A 15,564-nucleotide genomic window follows, 5' to 3' on the forward strand; every position below is an offset into this window, starting at 1 on the left:
TCTGCCTGTAACCATGGCTGTCTGTCTGTAGCCATGGCTGTCTGCCTGTAACCATGGCTGTCTGTCTGTCTGTCTGTAACCATGGCTGTCTGCCTGCCTGTCTGTCTGTCTGTAACCATGTCTGTCTGCCTGTAACCATGGCTGTCTGTCTGTAGCCATGGCTGTCTGCCTGTAACCATGGCTGTCTGCCTGCCTGCCTGTCTGTAACCATGTCTGTCTGTCTGTCTGTCTGTCTGTAACCATGTCTGTCTGTCTGTCTGTCTGCCTGTAACCATGGCTGTCTGCCTGTAACCATGTCTGTCTGTCTGTAACCATGTCTGTCTGTCTGTCTGTCTGTAACCATGGCTGGCTGTCTGTCTGTCTGCCTGTAACCATGGCTGGCTGGCTGTCTGTCTGCCTGTAACCATGGCTGGCTGGCTGTCTGTCTGCCTGTAACCATGGCTGGCTGTCTGTCTGTAACCATGGCTGTCTGTCTGTCTGTAACCATGTCTGTCTGTTTGTCTGCCTGTAACCATGGCTGTCTGTCTGTCTGTCTGTCTGTAACCATGGCTGTCTGCCTGTAACCATGTCTGTCTGTCTGTCTGTCTGTAACCATGGTTGTCTGCCTGTAACCATGTCTGTCTGTCTGTAACCATGTCTGTCTGTCTGTCTGTAGCCATGTCTGTCTGTCTGTCTGTCTGTAGCCATGTCTGTCTGTCTGTCTGTAGCCATGTCTGTCTGTCTGCCTGTAACCATGTCTGTCTGTCTGTCTGTCTGTCTGCCTGTAACCATGTCTGTCTGTCTGTCTGTCTGTCTGTCTGTCTGTAGCCATGTCTGTCTGTCTGTCTGTCTGTAGCCATGTCTGTCTGTCTGTCTGTCTGTAGCCATGTCTGTCTGTCTGTCTGTCTGTAGCCATGTCTGTCTGTCTGTCTGTCTGTCTGTCTGTCTGTCTGTCTGTAACCATGGCTGTCTGCCTGTAACCATGGCTGTCTGCCTGTCTGTCTGTCTGTCTGTCTGTCTGTCTGTCTGTCTGTAACCATGGCTGTCTGCCTGTAACCATGGCTGTCTGCCTGTCTGTCTGTCTGTCTGTCTGTAACCATGGCTGTCTGCCTGTAACCATGGCTGTCTGCCTGTCTGTCTGTCTGTCTGTCTGTCTGTCTGTCTGTCTGTCTGTAACCATGGCTGTCTGCCTGTCTGTCTGTAACCATGGCTGTCTGCCTGTCTGTCTGTAACCATGGCTGTCTGCCTGTCTGTCTGTAACCATGGCTGTCTGCCTGTCTGTCTGTCTGTCTGCCTGTCTCATATAGTCTCATATTTATCATCAGGATAACCTTTGCATGTCTCTAATCTGACTCTCCACTACTCATGCAAATACAGCCTTAACTACAGTACAGACACAGCCATAACTACAGTACAGACACAGCCCTAACTACAGAACAGACACAGCCCTAACTACAGTACAGAAACAGCCCTAACTACAGTACAGACACAGCCCTAACTACAGAACAGACACAGCCCTAACTACAGAACAGACACATCCCTAACTACAGTACAGACACAGCCCTAACTACAGAACAGACACAGCCCTAACTACAGAACAGACACAGCCCTAACTACAGTACAGACACAGCCATAACTACAGTACAGACACAGCCCTAACTACAGAACAGACACAGCCCTAACTACAGAACAGACACAGCCCTAACTACAGAACAGAAACAGCCCTAACTACAGAACAGACACAGCCCTAACTACAGAACAGACACAGCCCTAACTACAGAACAGACACAGCCCTAACTACAGTACAGACACAGCCATAACTACAGAACAGACACATCCCTAACTACAGTACAGACACAGCCATAACTACAGTACAGACACAGCCCTAACTACAGAACAGACACATCCCTAACTACAGTACAGACACAGCCATAACTACAGTACAGACACAGCCCTAACTACAGAACAGACACAGCCCTAACTACAGAACAGAAACAGCCCTAACTACAGAACAGACACAGCCCTAACTACAGAACAGACACATCCCTAACTACAGAACAGACACAGCCCTAACTACAGTACAGACACATCCCTAACTACAGAACCTGATACATACAGCCCTAACTACAGAACAGACACAGCCCTAACTACAGAACAGAAACAGCCCTAACTACAGAACAGACACAGCCCTAACTACAGTACAGACACATCCCTAACTACAGAACCTGATACATACAGCCCTAACTACAGTAAAGACACAGCCCTAACTACAGAACAGACACAGCCCTAACTACAGAACAGACACAGCCCTAACTACAGAACAGACACAGCCCTAACTACAGTACAGACACATCCCTAACTACAGAACCTGATACATACAGCCCTAACTACAGTAAAGACACAGCCCTAACTACAGAACCTGATACATACAGCCCTAACTACAGTAAAGACACAGCCCTAACTACAGAACAGACACAGCCCTAACTACAGAACAGACACAGCCCTAACTACAGTACAGAAACAGCCCTAACTACAGAACAGACACAGCCCTAACTACAGAACAGACACAGCCCTAACTACAGAACAGACACAGCCCTAACTACAGAACAGACACAGCCCTAACTACAGAACAGACACAGCCCTAACTACAGAACAGACACAGCCCTAACTACAGAACAGACACAGCCCTAACTACAGAACAGACACAGCCCTAACTACAGAACAGACACAGCCCTAACTACAGAACAGACACAGCCCTAACTACAGTACAGACACAGCCATAACCACAGAACCGGATATATACAGCCCTAACTACAAACAGCCATAACTAAAGAGCCTAGCTACACAGCCCTGCGGCCTAACGACACAGCCCTGTAACCTCGCTACACAGCCCTGTCACCTAGCTACACAGCCCTGTCACCTAGCTACACAGCCCTGTCACCTAACTACACAGCCTTGTCACCTAACTACACAGCCCTGTCACCTAGCTACACAGCCCTGTCACCTAGCTACACAGCCTTGTAACCTAGCTACACAGCCCTGTCACCTAGCTACACAGCCCTGTCACCTAGCTACACAGCCCTGTCACCTAACTACACAGCGCTGTAACCTAGCTACACAGCCCTGTCACCTAGCTACACAGCCCTGTCACCTAACTACACAGCCCTGTCACCTAGCTACACAGCCCTGTCACCTAACTACACAGCCCTGTCACCTAACTACACAGCCCTGTCACCTAGCTACACAGCCCTGTCACCTAGCTACACAGCTCTGTCACCTAACTACACAGCCCTGTCACCTAGCTACACAGCGCTGTAACCTAGCTACACAGCGCTGTCACCTAGCTACACAGCCCTGTCACCTAACTACACAGCGCTGTAACCTAGCTACACAGCCCTGTCACCTAGCTACACAGCCCTGTCACCTAGCTACACAGCCCTGTAACCTAGCTACACAGCCCTGTCACCTAGCTACACAGCCCTGTCACCTAGCTACACAGCCCTGTCACCTAGCTACACAGCCCTGTCACCTAGCTACACAGCCCTGTCACCTAGCTACACAGCCCTGTCACCTAGCTACACAGCCCTGTCACCTAGCTACACAGCCCTGTAACCTAGCTACACAGCCCTGTAACCTAGCTACACAGCCCTGTAACCTAGCTACACAGCCCTGTAACCTAGCTACACAGCCCTGTCAGGAGGAATGGGTCAAAATTCAGCCAACTTATTGTGGGAAGCTTGTGGAAGGCTACCCAAAATGTTTGACCCAAGTTAAACAATTTAAAGGCAATGCTACCAAATACTAATTGAGTGTATGTAAACTTCTGACCCACTGGGAATGTGATGAAAGAAATAAAAGCTGAAATAAATAATTCTCTACTATTATTCTGACATTTCACATTCTTAAAATAAAGTGGTGACCCTACCTGACCTAAGACAGCGAATGTTTACTATGATTAAATGTCAGGAATAGTACTGAGTTTAAATGTATTTGGCTAAGGTGTATGTAAACTTCTGACTTCAACTGTATACTAACCAGACTATACAGCTGATGCTACTGTAGGTAGATCTATAATAACCAGACTATACAGCTGATTCTACTGTAGGTAGACCTATAATAACCAGACTATACAGCTGATGCTACTGTAGGTAGATCTATAATAACCAGACTACAGACTGAGCGCTAGGCTACTGTAGGTAGATCTATAATAACCAGACTACAGACTGAGCGCTAGGCTACTGTAGGTAGATCTATAATAACCAGACTACAGACTGAGCGCTAGGCTACTGTAGGTAGATCTATAATAACCAGACTACAGACTGAGCGCTAGGCTACTGTAGGTAGACCTATAATAACCAGACTATACAGCTGATGCTACTGTAGGTAGATCTATAATAACCAGACTACAGACTGAGTGCTAGGCTACTGTAGGTAGATCTATAATAACCAGACTATAGACTGAGCGCTAGGCTACTGTAGGTAGATCTATAATAACCAGACTACAGACTGAGCGCTAGGCTACTGTAGGTAGATCTATAATAACCAGACTACAGACTGAGCGCTAGGCTACTGTAGGTAGATCTATAATAACCAGACTACAGACTGAGCGCTAGGCTACTGTAGGTAGATCTATAATAACCAGACTACAGACTGAGTGCTAGGCTACTGTAGGTAGATCTATAATAACCAGACTACAGACTGAGTGCTAGGCTACTGTAGGTAGATCTATAATAACCAGACTATACAGCTGATTCTACTGTAGGTAGATCTATAATAACCAGACTACAGACTGAGTGCTAGGCTACTGTAGGTAGATCTATAATAACCAGACTATACAGCTGATGCTACTGTAGGTAGATCTATAATAACCAGACTACAGACTGAGTGCTAGGCTACTGTAGGTAGATCTATAATAACCAGACTATACAGCTGATGCTACTGTAGGTAGATCTATAATAACCAGACTACAGACTGAGTGCTAGGCTACTGTAGGTAGATCTATAATAACCAGACTATACAGCTGATGCTACTGTAGGTAGATCTATAATAACCAGACTACAGACTGAGTGCTAGGCTACTGTAGGTAGATCTATAATAACCAGACTATACAGCTGATTCTACTGTAGGTAGATCTATAATAACCAGACTATAGACTGAGTGCTAGGCTACTGTAGGTAGATCTATAATAACCAGACTATAGACTGAGCGCTAGGCTACTGTAGGTAGATCTATAATAACCAGACTACAGACTGAGTGCTAGGCTACTGTAGGTAGATCTATAATAACCAGACTACAGACTGAGCGCTAGGCTACTGTAGGTAGATCTATAATAACCAGACTACAGACTGAGTGCTAGGCTACTGTAGGTAGATCTATAATAACCAGACTACAGACTGAGCGCTAGGCTACTGTAGGTAGATCTATAATAACCAGACTACAGACTGAGCGCTAGGCTACTGTAGGTAGATCTATAATAACCAGACTACAGACTGAGCGCTAGGCTACTGTAGGTAGATCTATAATAACCAGACTACAGACTGAGTGCTAGGCTACTGTAGGTAGATCTATAATAACCAGACTACAGACTGAGTGCTAGGCTACTGTAGGTAGATCTATAATAACCAGACTACAGACTGAGCGCTAGGCTACTGTAGGTAGACCTATAATAACCAGACTACAGACTGAGTGCTAGGCTACTGTAGGTAGATCTATAATAACCAGACTACAGACTGAGCGCTAGGCTACTGTAGGTAGATCTATAATAACCAGACTACAGACTGAGCGCTAGGCTACTGTAGGTAGATCTATAATAACCAGACTACAGACTGAGTGCTAGGCTACTGTAGGTAGATCTATAATAACCAGACTACAGACTGAGTGCTAGGCTACTGTAGGTAGATCTATAATAACCAGACTACAGACTGAGTGCTAGGCTACTGTAGGTAGATCTATAATAACCAGACTACAGACTGAGCGCTAGGCTACTGTAGGTAGACCTATAATAACCAGACTACAGACTGAGTGCTAGGCTACTGTAGGTAGATCTATAATAACCAGACTACAGACTGAGTGCTAGGCTACTGTAGGTAGATCTATAATAACCAGACTATACAGCTGATGCTACTGTAGGGAGATCTATAATAACCAGACTATAGACTGAGTGCTAGGCTACTGTAGGTAGATCTATAATAACCAGACTATAGACTGAGTGCTAGGCTACTGTAGGTAGATCTATAATAACCAGACTATAGACTGAGCGCTAGGCTACTGTAGGGAGACCTATAATAACCAGACTACAGACTGAGTGCTAGGCTACTGTAGGTAGACCTATAATAACCAGACTACAGACTGAGCGCTAGGCTACTGTAGGTAGATCTATAATAACCAGACTACAGACTGAGCGCTAGGCTACTGTAGGTAGACCTATAATAACCAGACTACAGACTGAGCGCTAGGCTACTGTAGGTAGACCTATAATAACCAGACTACAGACTGAGCGCTAGGCTACTGTAGGTAGATCTATAATAACCAGACTATAGACTGAGCGCTAGGCTACTGTAGGTAGATCTATAATAACCAGACTACAGACTGAGCGCTAGGCTACTGTAGGTAGATCTATAATAACCAGACTACAGACTGAGTGCTAGGCTACTGTAGGTAGGTCTATAATAACCAGACTACAGACTGAGTGCTAGGCTACTGTAGGTAGATCTATAATAACCAGACTACAGACTGAGTGCTAGGCTACTGTAGGTAGATCTATAATAACCAGACTACAGACTGAGTGCTAGGCTACTGTAGGTAGATCTATAATAACCAGACTATAGACTGAGTGCTAGGCTACTGTAGGTAGATCTATAATAACCAGACTACAGACTGAGCGCTAGGCTACTGTAGGTAGATCTATAATAACCAGACTACAGACTGAGTGCTAGGCTACTGTAGGTAGATCTATAATAACCAGACTACAGACTGAGCGCTAGGCTACTGTAGGTAGATCTATAATAACCAGACTACAGACTGAGTGCTAGGCTACTGTAGGTAGATCTATAATAACCAGACTACAGACTGAGCGCTAGGCTACTGTAGGTAGATCTATAATAACCAGACTACAGACTGAGCGCTAGGCTACTGTACTGTAACTTATTTGTATTCCCAGGTAGGAACAGAGATCAAAGCTGACTTTATTTGCCAACTCAGAGCCGTAATGGATGCTATTATTACCTGTGGCTGATACATGAAAGATTAGACTTCAATATATTGACTGGATAAGCAGAGGGGAAGGGCCTAAAGCTGCTATGGAAATGAACAGAAAACAGGTTGTGAAGGTCAGATATAGTCGTTCAGAGAGGCTATGTAACACAGAGAGAGAGACAAGGATTCAGGATGTCCGTGCTGCAGGGAGGCTATGTAACACAGAGAGAGACAAGGATTCAGGATGTCCGTGCTGCAGAGAGGCTATGTAACACAGAGAGAGAGACAAGGATTCAGGATGTCCGTGCAGCAGAGAGGCTATGTAACACAGAGAGAGAGACAAGGATTCAGGATGTCCGTGCAGCAGAGAGGCTATGTAACACAGAGAGAGAGACAAGAATTCAGGATGTCCGTGCTGCAGAGAGGCTATGTAACACAGAGAGAGAGACAAGGATTCAGGATGTCCGTGCTGCAGAGAGGCTATGTAACACAGAGAGAGACAAGGATTCAGGATGTCCGTGCTGCAGAGAGGCTATGTAACACAGAGAGAGACAAGGATTCAGGATGTCCGTGCTGCAGAGAGGCTATGTAACACAGAGAGAGACAAGGATTCAGGATGTCCGTGCTGCAGAGAGGCTATGTAACACAGAGAGAGAGACAAGGATTCAGGATGTCCGTGCTGCAGAGAGGCTATGTAACACAGAGAGAGACAAGGATTCAGGATGTCCGTGCTGCAGAGAGGCTATGTAACACAGAGAGAGAGACAAGGATTCAGGATGTCCGTGCTGCAGAGAGGCTATGTAACACAGAGAGAGACAAGGATTCAGGATGTCCGTGCTGCATATAACAGGCTTAATGAGAGCCACACAGCTCTGTATCACTGTTTACCCTGGGAGGGGCTGGAGGCAGGGCTGGAAGCAGGGTAGGGGCTGGAAGCAGGGCAACAGGATGAAGGCTGGAGGCGGAACGCAGGGTAGGTAGCTGAGCAGGAGGCTGAAGTTTAGAAACAGGACAGGAGGCAGAAGGAGGCAGGGCTAAACGCAAAGCTGGGGACTGGGCAGGACCCTGGGCTGTGCTAAAGACAGGGCAGGAGGCTGGGCTAAAGACAGGGCATGAGGCTGGGCAGGAGGCTGGGCTAAAGACAGGGCATGAGGCTGGGCAGGAGGCTGGGCTAAAGACAGGGCATGAGGCTGGGCAGGAGGCTGGGCTAAAGACAGGGCAGGAGGCTGGGCAGGAGGCTGGGCTAAAGACAGGGGAGGAGGCTGGGCAGGAGGCTAGGCAGGAGGCTGGGCTAAAGACAGGGCATGAGGCTGGGCAGGAGGCTGGGCTAAAGACAGGGCAGGAGGCTAGGCAGGAGGCTGGGCTAAAGACAGGGCATGAGGCTGGGCAGGAGGCTGGGCTAAAGACAGGGCATGAGGCTGGGCAGGAGGCTAGGCTAAAGACAGGGCAGGAGGCTGGGCTAAAGACAGGGCAGGAGGCTGGGCAGGAGGCTAGGCTAAAGACAGGGCAGGAGGCTGGGCAGGAGGCTGGGCTAAAGACAGGGCAGGAGGCTGGGCAGGAGGCTGGGCTAAAGACAGGGCAGGAGGCTGGGCAGGAGGCTGGGCTAAAGACAGGGCAGGAGGCTGGGCTAAAGACAGGGCAGGAGGCTGGGCAGGAGGCTGGGATAAAGACAGGGCAGGAGGCTGGGCAGGAGGCTGGGCTAAAGACAGGGCATGAGGCTGGGCAGGACACCTGGCTGGGTTAAAGACAGGGCATGAGACTGGGAAGGAGGCTGGGCTGGTTTAAAGACAGGGGAGGAGGCTGGGCTGGTTTAAAGACAGGGGAGGAGGCTGGGCTGGTTTAAAGACAGGGCAGGAGGCTGGGCAGGAGGCTGGGCTGGTTTAAAGACAGGGCAGGAGGCTGGGCTGGTTTAAAGACAGGGCAGGAGGCTGGGCAGGAGGCTGGGCTGGTTTAAAGACAGGGGAGGAGGCTGGGCAGGAGGCTGGTTTAAAGACAGGGGAGGAGGCTGGGCTGACACAATGGCCACTGTGTTTTCACTCTATCTCTCCTGGTCCTTTCCACAAGCAGATTCCAACCATTCAATTATTAACCAGAAAGAAAATGTGATTGGTTGGTTGGTTGGTTGGTTGGTGTGTGGTGTGTGGTGTGTGGTGTGTGTGTGTGTGTGTGTGTGTGAGAGAGCCATTGTGACATTGCCATGGCAAAACAGAACCACCTGCAAATAAATGAGCCAGCCAATAATATTGACCGCATCGCTGCTTTCATCTGACATCATTAGGAATGGAACACAAGTCCAAACCACTGGACCATTCTGGGGGCTACATCCCACATGGCTCCCCATTCTCTACCACTGGACCATTCTGGGGGCTACATCCCACCCCATTCTCTACCACTGGACCATTGTGGGGGCTACATCCCACATGGCTCCCCATTCTCTACCACGGGACCATTCTGGGGGCTACACCCCACCCCATTCTCTACCACTGGACCATTCTGGGGGCTACATCCCACCCCATTCTCTACCACTGGACCATTCTGGGGGCTACATCCCACATGGCTCCCCATTCTCTACCGCTGGACCAATCTGGGGCTACATCCCACATGGCTCCCCATTCTCTACCGCTGGACCATTCTGGAGGCTACATCCCACATGGCTACACATTCACTACCACTGGACCATTCTGGGGGCTACATCCCACATGGCTCCCCATTCTCTACCACTGGACCATTCTGGCGCTACATCCCACATGGCTCCCCATTCTCTACCACTGGACCATTCTGCAGGCTACATCCCACCCCATTCTCTACCGCTGGACCATTCTGGAGGCTACATCCCACATGCCTCCCCATTCTCTACCACTGGACCATTCTGGAGCTACATCCCACATGGCTCCCCATGCTCTACCACTGGACCATTCTGGGGCTACATCCCACATGGCTCCCCATTCTCTACCACTGGACCATTCTGGGGCTACATCCCACATGGCTCCTCAATATCTACCACTGGACCATTCTGGGGCTACATCCCACATGGCTACACATTCACAACCACTGGACCATTCTGGGGGCTACATCCCACATGGCTCCCCATTCTCTACCGCTGGACCATTCTGGGGGCTACATCCCACATGGCTCCCCATTCTCTACCACTGGACCATTCTGGAGCTACATCCCACATGGCTCCCCATTCTCTACCACTGGACCATTCTGGAGGCTACATCCCACCCCATTCTCTACCGCTGGACCATTCTGGAGGCTACATCCCACATGGCTCCCATTCTCTACCACTGGACCATTCTGGAGCTACATCCCACATGGCTCCCCATGCTCTACCTCTGGGGCTACATCCCACATGGCTCCCCATTCTCTACCACTGGACCATTCTGGGGCTACATCCCACATGGCTCCTCAATATCTACTACTGGACCATTCTGGGGCTACATCCCACATGGCTCAACATTCACTACCACTGGACCATTCTGGAGGCTACATCCCACATGGCTCCACATTCTCTACCACTGGACCATTCTGGGGGCTACATCCCACATGGCTCCCCATTCTCTACCACTGGACCATTCTGGGGCTACATCCCACATCCCACCCCATTCTCTACCACTGGACCATTCTGGAGCTACATCCCACATGGCTCACCATTCACTACCACTGGACCATTCTGGAGACTACATCCCACATGGCTCCCCATTCTCTACAGCTGGACCATTCTGGGGGCTACATCCCACATGGCTCCCCATTCTCTACCGCTGGACCATTCTGGGGCTACATCCCACATGGCTCCTCAATATCTACCACTGGACCATTCTGGGGCTACATCCCACATGGCTCCTCAATATCTACCACTGGACCATTCTGGGGCTACATAAAATAAATAAATAAATATATCCCATTTAGCAGACGCTTTTGTCCAAAGCGACTTACAAGTCGGCTGGGGCCACTACTTTTACATATGGGTGGTCCCAGCGGGAATCGAACCCACGACGCTTGGCGTTCCAAGCGCCATGCTCTACCGACTGAGCCACACAGGACCCATCCCACCCCATTCTCTACCACTGGACCATTCTGGGGCTACATCCCACATGGCTCCCCATTCACTACCACTGGACCATTCTGGAGCTACATTCCACATGGCTCCCCATTCTCTACCACTGGACCATTCTGGGGCTACATCCCACATGGCTCCCCATTCTCTACCACTGGACCATTCTGGGGGCTACATCCCACATGGCTCCCCATTCTCTACCACTGGACCATTCTGGGGCTACATCCCACCCCATTCTCTACCACTGGACCATTCTGGGGCTACATCCCACCCCATTCTCTACCACTGGACCATTCTGGAGCTACATCCCACATGGCTCCCCATTCTCTACGCTGGACCATTCTGGAGCTACATCCCACCTGGCTCCCCATTCTCTACCACTGGACCATTCTGGGGCTACATCCCACATGGCTCACCATTCACTACCACTGGACCATTCTGGAGGCTACATCCCACATGGCTCCCCATTCTCTACCACTGGACCATTCTGGGGCTACATCCCACATGGCTCCCCATTCTCTACCGCTGGACCATTCTGGGGCTACATCCCACATGGCTCCTCAATATCTACCACTGGACCATTCTGGGGCTACATCCCACCCCATTCTCTACCACTGGGCCATTCTGGGGCTACATCCCACATGGCTCCCCATTCTCTACCACTGGACCATTCTGGGGCTACATCCCACCCCATTCTCTACCACTGGACCATTCTGGAGCTACATCCCACATGGCTCCCCATTCTCTACCGCTGGACCATTCTGGAGGCTACATCCCACATGGCTCCCCATTCTCTACCACTGGACCATTCTGGAGCTACATCCCACATGGCTCCCATTCTCTACCACTGGACCATTCTGGAGCTACATCCCACATGGCTCCCCATTCTCTACCACTGGACAATTCTGGGGCTACATCCCACCCCATTCTCTACCACTGGACCATTCTGGGGCTACATCCCACATGGCTCCCCATTCTCTACCACTGGACCATTCTGGGGCTACATCCCACATGGCTCCCCATTCTCTACCACTGGACCATTCTGGGGGCTACATCCCACATGGCTCCCCATTCTCTACCACTGGACCATTCTGGGGCTACATCCCACATCCCACCCCATTCTCTACCACTGGACCATTCTGGAGCTACATCCCACATGGCTCCTCAATATCTACCTCTGGAGAGTCTCTAGACATCTGAACCCCTACCTCTGGGGAGTCTCTAGACATCTGAACCCCTACCTCTGGGGAGTCTCTAGACATCTGAACCCCTACCTCTGGGGAGTCTCTAGACATCTGAACCCCTACCTCTGGGGAGTCTCTAGACATCTGAACCCCTACCTCTGGGGAGTCTCTAGACATCTGAACCCCTACCTCTGGGGAGTCTCTAGGCATCTGAAGCCCTAGCTCTGGAGAGTCTCTAGACATCTGAACCCCTACCTCTGGGGAGTCTCTAGACATCTGAAAACCTAGCTCTGGGGAGTCTCTATACATATGAAACCCTACCTCTGGAGAGTCTCTAGACATCTGAAACCCTACCTCTGGGGAGTCTCTAGACATCTGAAGCCCTAGCTCTGGAGAGTCTCTAGACATCTGAACCCCTACCTCTGGTGAACCCACTTGGTGTTGCAAGAGCCATGTACTACCGACCGTGCCCCACAGAGCCATGTACTACCGACCGAGCCCCACAGAGCCATGTACTACCGACCGTGCCCCACAGAGCCATGTACTACCGACCGAGCCCCACAGAGCCATGTACTACCGACCGAGCCCCACAGAGTCATGTACAACCGACCGTGCCCCACAGAGCCATGTACTACCGACCGAGCCCCACAGAGCCATGTACTACCGACCGTGCCCCACAGAGCCATGTACTACCGACCCGAGCCCCACAGAGTCATGTACAACCGACCGTACCCCACAGAGGACCACGACTCCATGTCAGAACAAACAGGAAGGGCAAGAGCCATGTACTACCGACCGAGCCCCACAGAGCCATGTACTACCGACCGTACCCCACAGAGCCATGTACTACCGACCGTGCCCCACAGAGCCATGTACTACCAACCGAGCCCCACAGAGCCCCACAGAGCCATGTACTACCGACCGAGCCCCACAGAGCCATGTACTACCGACCGTGCCCCACAGAGCCATGTACTACCGACCGAGCCCCACAGAGCCATGTACTACCGACCGAGCCCCACAGAGCCATGTACTACCGACCGTGCCCCACAGAGCCATGTACTACCGACCGAGCCCCACAGAGTCATGTACAACCGACCGTGCCCCACAGAGCCATGTACTACCGACCGAGCACCACAGAGCCATGTACTACCGACCGTGCCCCACAGAGCCATGTACTACCGACCGAGCCCCACAGAGCCATGTACTACCGACCGTGCCCCACAGAGCCATGTACTACCGGCCGAGCCCCACAGAGCCATGTACTACCGACCGAGCCCCACAGAGTCATGTACAACCGACCGTGCCCCACAGAGCCATGTACTACCGACCGAGCCCCACAGAGCCATGTACTACCGACCGTGCCCCACAGAGCCATGTACTACCGACCGAGCCCCACAGAGTCATGTACAACCGACCGTACCCCACAGAGGACCACGACTCCATGTCAGAACAAACAGGAAGGGCAAGAGCCATGTACTACCGACCGAGCCCCACAGAGCCATGTACTACCGACCGTGCCCCACAGAGCCATGTACTACCGACCGTGCCCCACAGAGCCATGTACTACCAACCGAGCCCCACAGAGCCCCCGACCGAGCCCCACAGAGCCATGTACTACCGACCGAGCCCCACAGAGCCATGTACTACCGACCGTGCCCCACAGAGCCATGTACTACCGACCCGAGCCCCACAGAGCCATGTACTACCGACCGAGCCCCACAGAGCCATGTACTACCGACCGAGCCCCACAGAGACATGTACAACCGACCGTGCCCCACAGAGCCATGTACTACCGACCGAGCCCCACAGAGCCATGTACTACCGACCGTGCCCCACAGAGCCATGTACTACCGACCGAGCCCCACAGAGCCATGTACTACCGACCGTGCCCCACAGAGCCATGTACTACCGACCGAGCCCCACAGAGCCATGTACTACCGACCGAGCCCCACAGAGCCATGTACTACCGACCGTGCCCCACAGAGCCATGTACTACCGACCGTGCCCCACAGAGCCATGTACTACCGACCGTGCCCCACAGAGCCATGTACTACACAGAGCCATGTACCGACCGTGCCCCACAGAGCCATGTACTACCGACCGTGCCCCACAGAGCCATGTACTACCGACCGTGCCACACAGAGCCATGTACTACCGACCGTGCCCCCACAGAGCCATGTACTACCGACCGTGCCCCACAGAGCCATGTACTACCGACCGAGCCCCACAGAGCCATGTACTACCGACCGTGCCCCACAGAGCCATGTACTACCGACCGAGCCCCACAGAGCCATGTACTACCGACCGTGCCCCACAGAGCCATGTACTACCGACCGTGCCCCACAGAGCCATGTACTACCGACCGCCCCACCGAGCCCCACAGAGCCATGTACTACCGACCGTGCCCCACAGAGCCATGTACTACCGACCGAGCCCCACGCCATGTACTACCCGACCGTGCCCCACAGAGCCATGTACTACCGACCGTGCCCCACAGAGCCATGTACTACCGGCCGAGCCCCACAGAGCCATGTACTACCGACCGAGCCCCACAGAGCCATGTACTACCGACCGAGCCCCACAGAGCCATGTGCCCCACAGAGCCATGTACTACCGACCGGCCCCACAGAGCCATGTACTACCGACCGTGCCCCACAGAGCCATGTACTAGCCCCACAGAGCCGTGCCCCACAGAGCCATGTACTACCGACCGTGCCCCACAGAGCCATGTACTACCGACCGTGCCCCACAGAGCCATGTACCTACCCCACGACCGTGCCCCACAGAGCCATGTACTACCGACCGAGCCCCACAGAGCCATGTACTACCGACCGTAGCCCCACAGAGCCATGTACTACCGACCGTACCCCACAGAGCCATGTACCCCGTAGCCCCACAGAGCCATGTACTACCGAGCCCCCGTGCCCCACAGAGCCATGTACTACCGACCGAGCCCCACAGAGCCATGTACTACCGACCGTACCCCACAGAGCCATGTACTACCGACCGAGCCCCACAGAGCCATGTACTACCGACCGTAGCCCCAGCCGAGCCCCACAGAGCCATGTACTACCGACCGAGCCCCACAGAGCCCCACAGAGCCATGTACTACCGACCGAGCCCACAGAGGCCCACAGAGCCATGTACTAG

The 15,564-nt window shown here is 51.8% G+C and overlaps 1 non-coding gene across 1 annotated transcript; it reads right to left on the bottom strand.

The window, feature by feature from the left end:
* Positions 1-11,142: 11,142 nt before the first annotated feature.
* trnap-ugg (transfer RNA proline (anticodon UGG)) lies at positions 11,143-11,218 on the bottom strand. Its single transcript has one exon. It is a non-coding gene; the product is annotated as a tRNA-Pro (tRNA).
* Between the last annotated feature and the right edge of the window lie 4,346 nt (positions 11,219-15,564).

This window comes from Oncorhynchus masou, unplaced genomic scaffold (assembly GCF_036934945.1).
Source record: "Oncorhynchus masou masou isolate Uvic2021 unplaced genomic scaffold, UVic_Omas_1.1 unplaced_scaffold_1426, whole genome shotgun sequence".
Taxonomy (NCBI): Eukaryota; Metazoa; Chordata; class Actinopteri; order Salmoniformes; family Salmonidae; genus Oncorhynchus; species Oncorhynchus masou.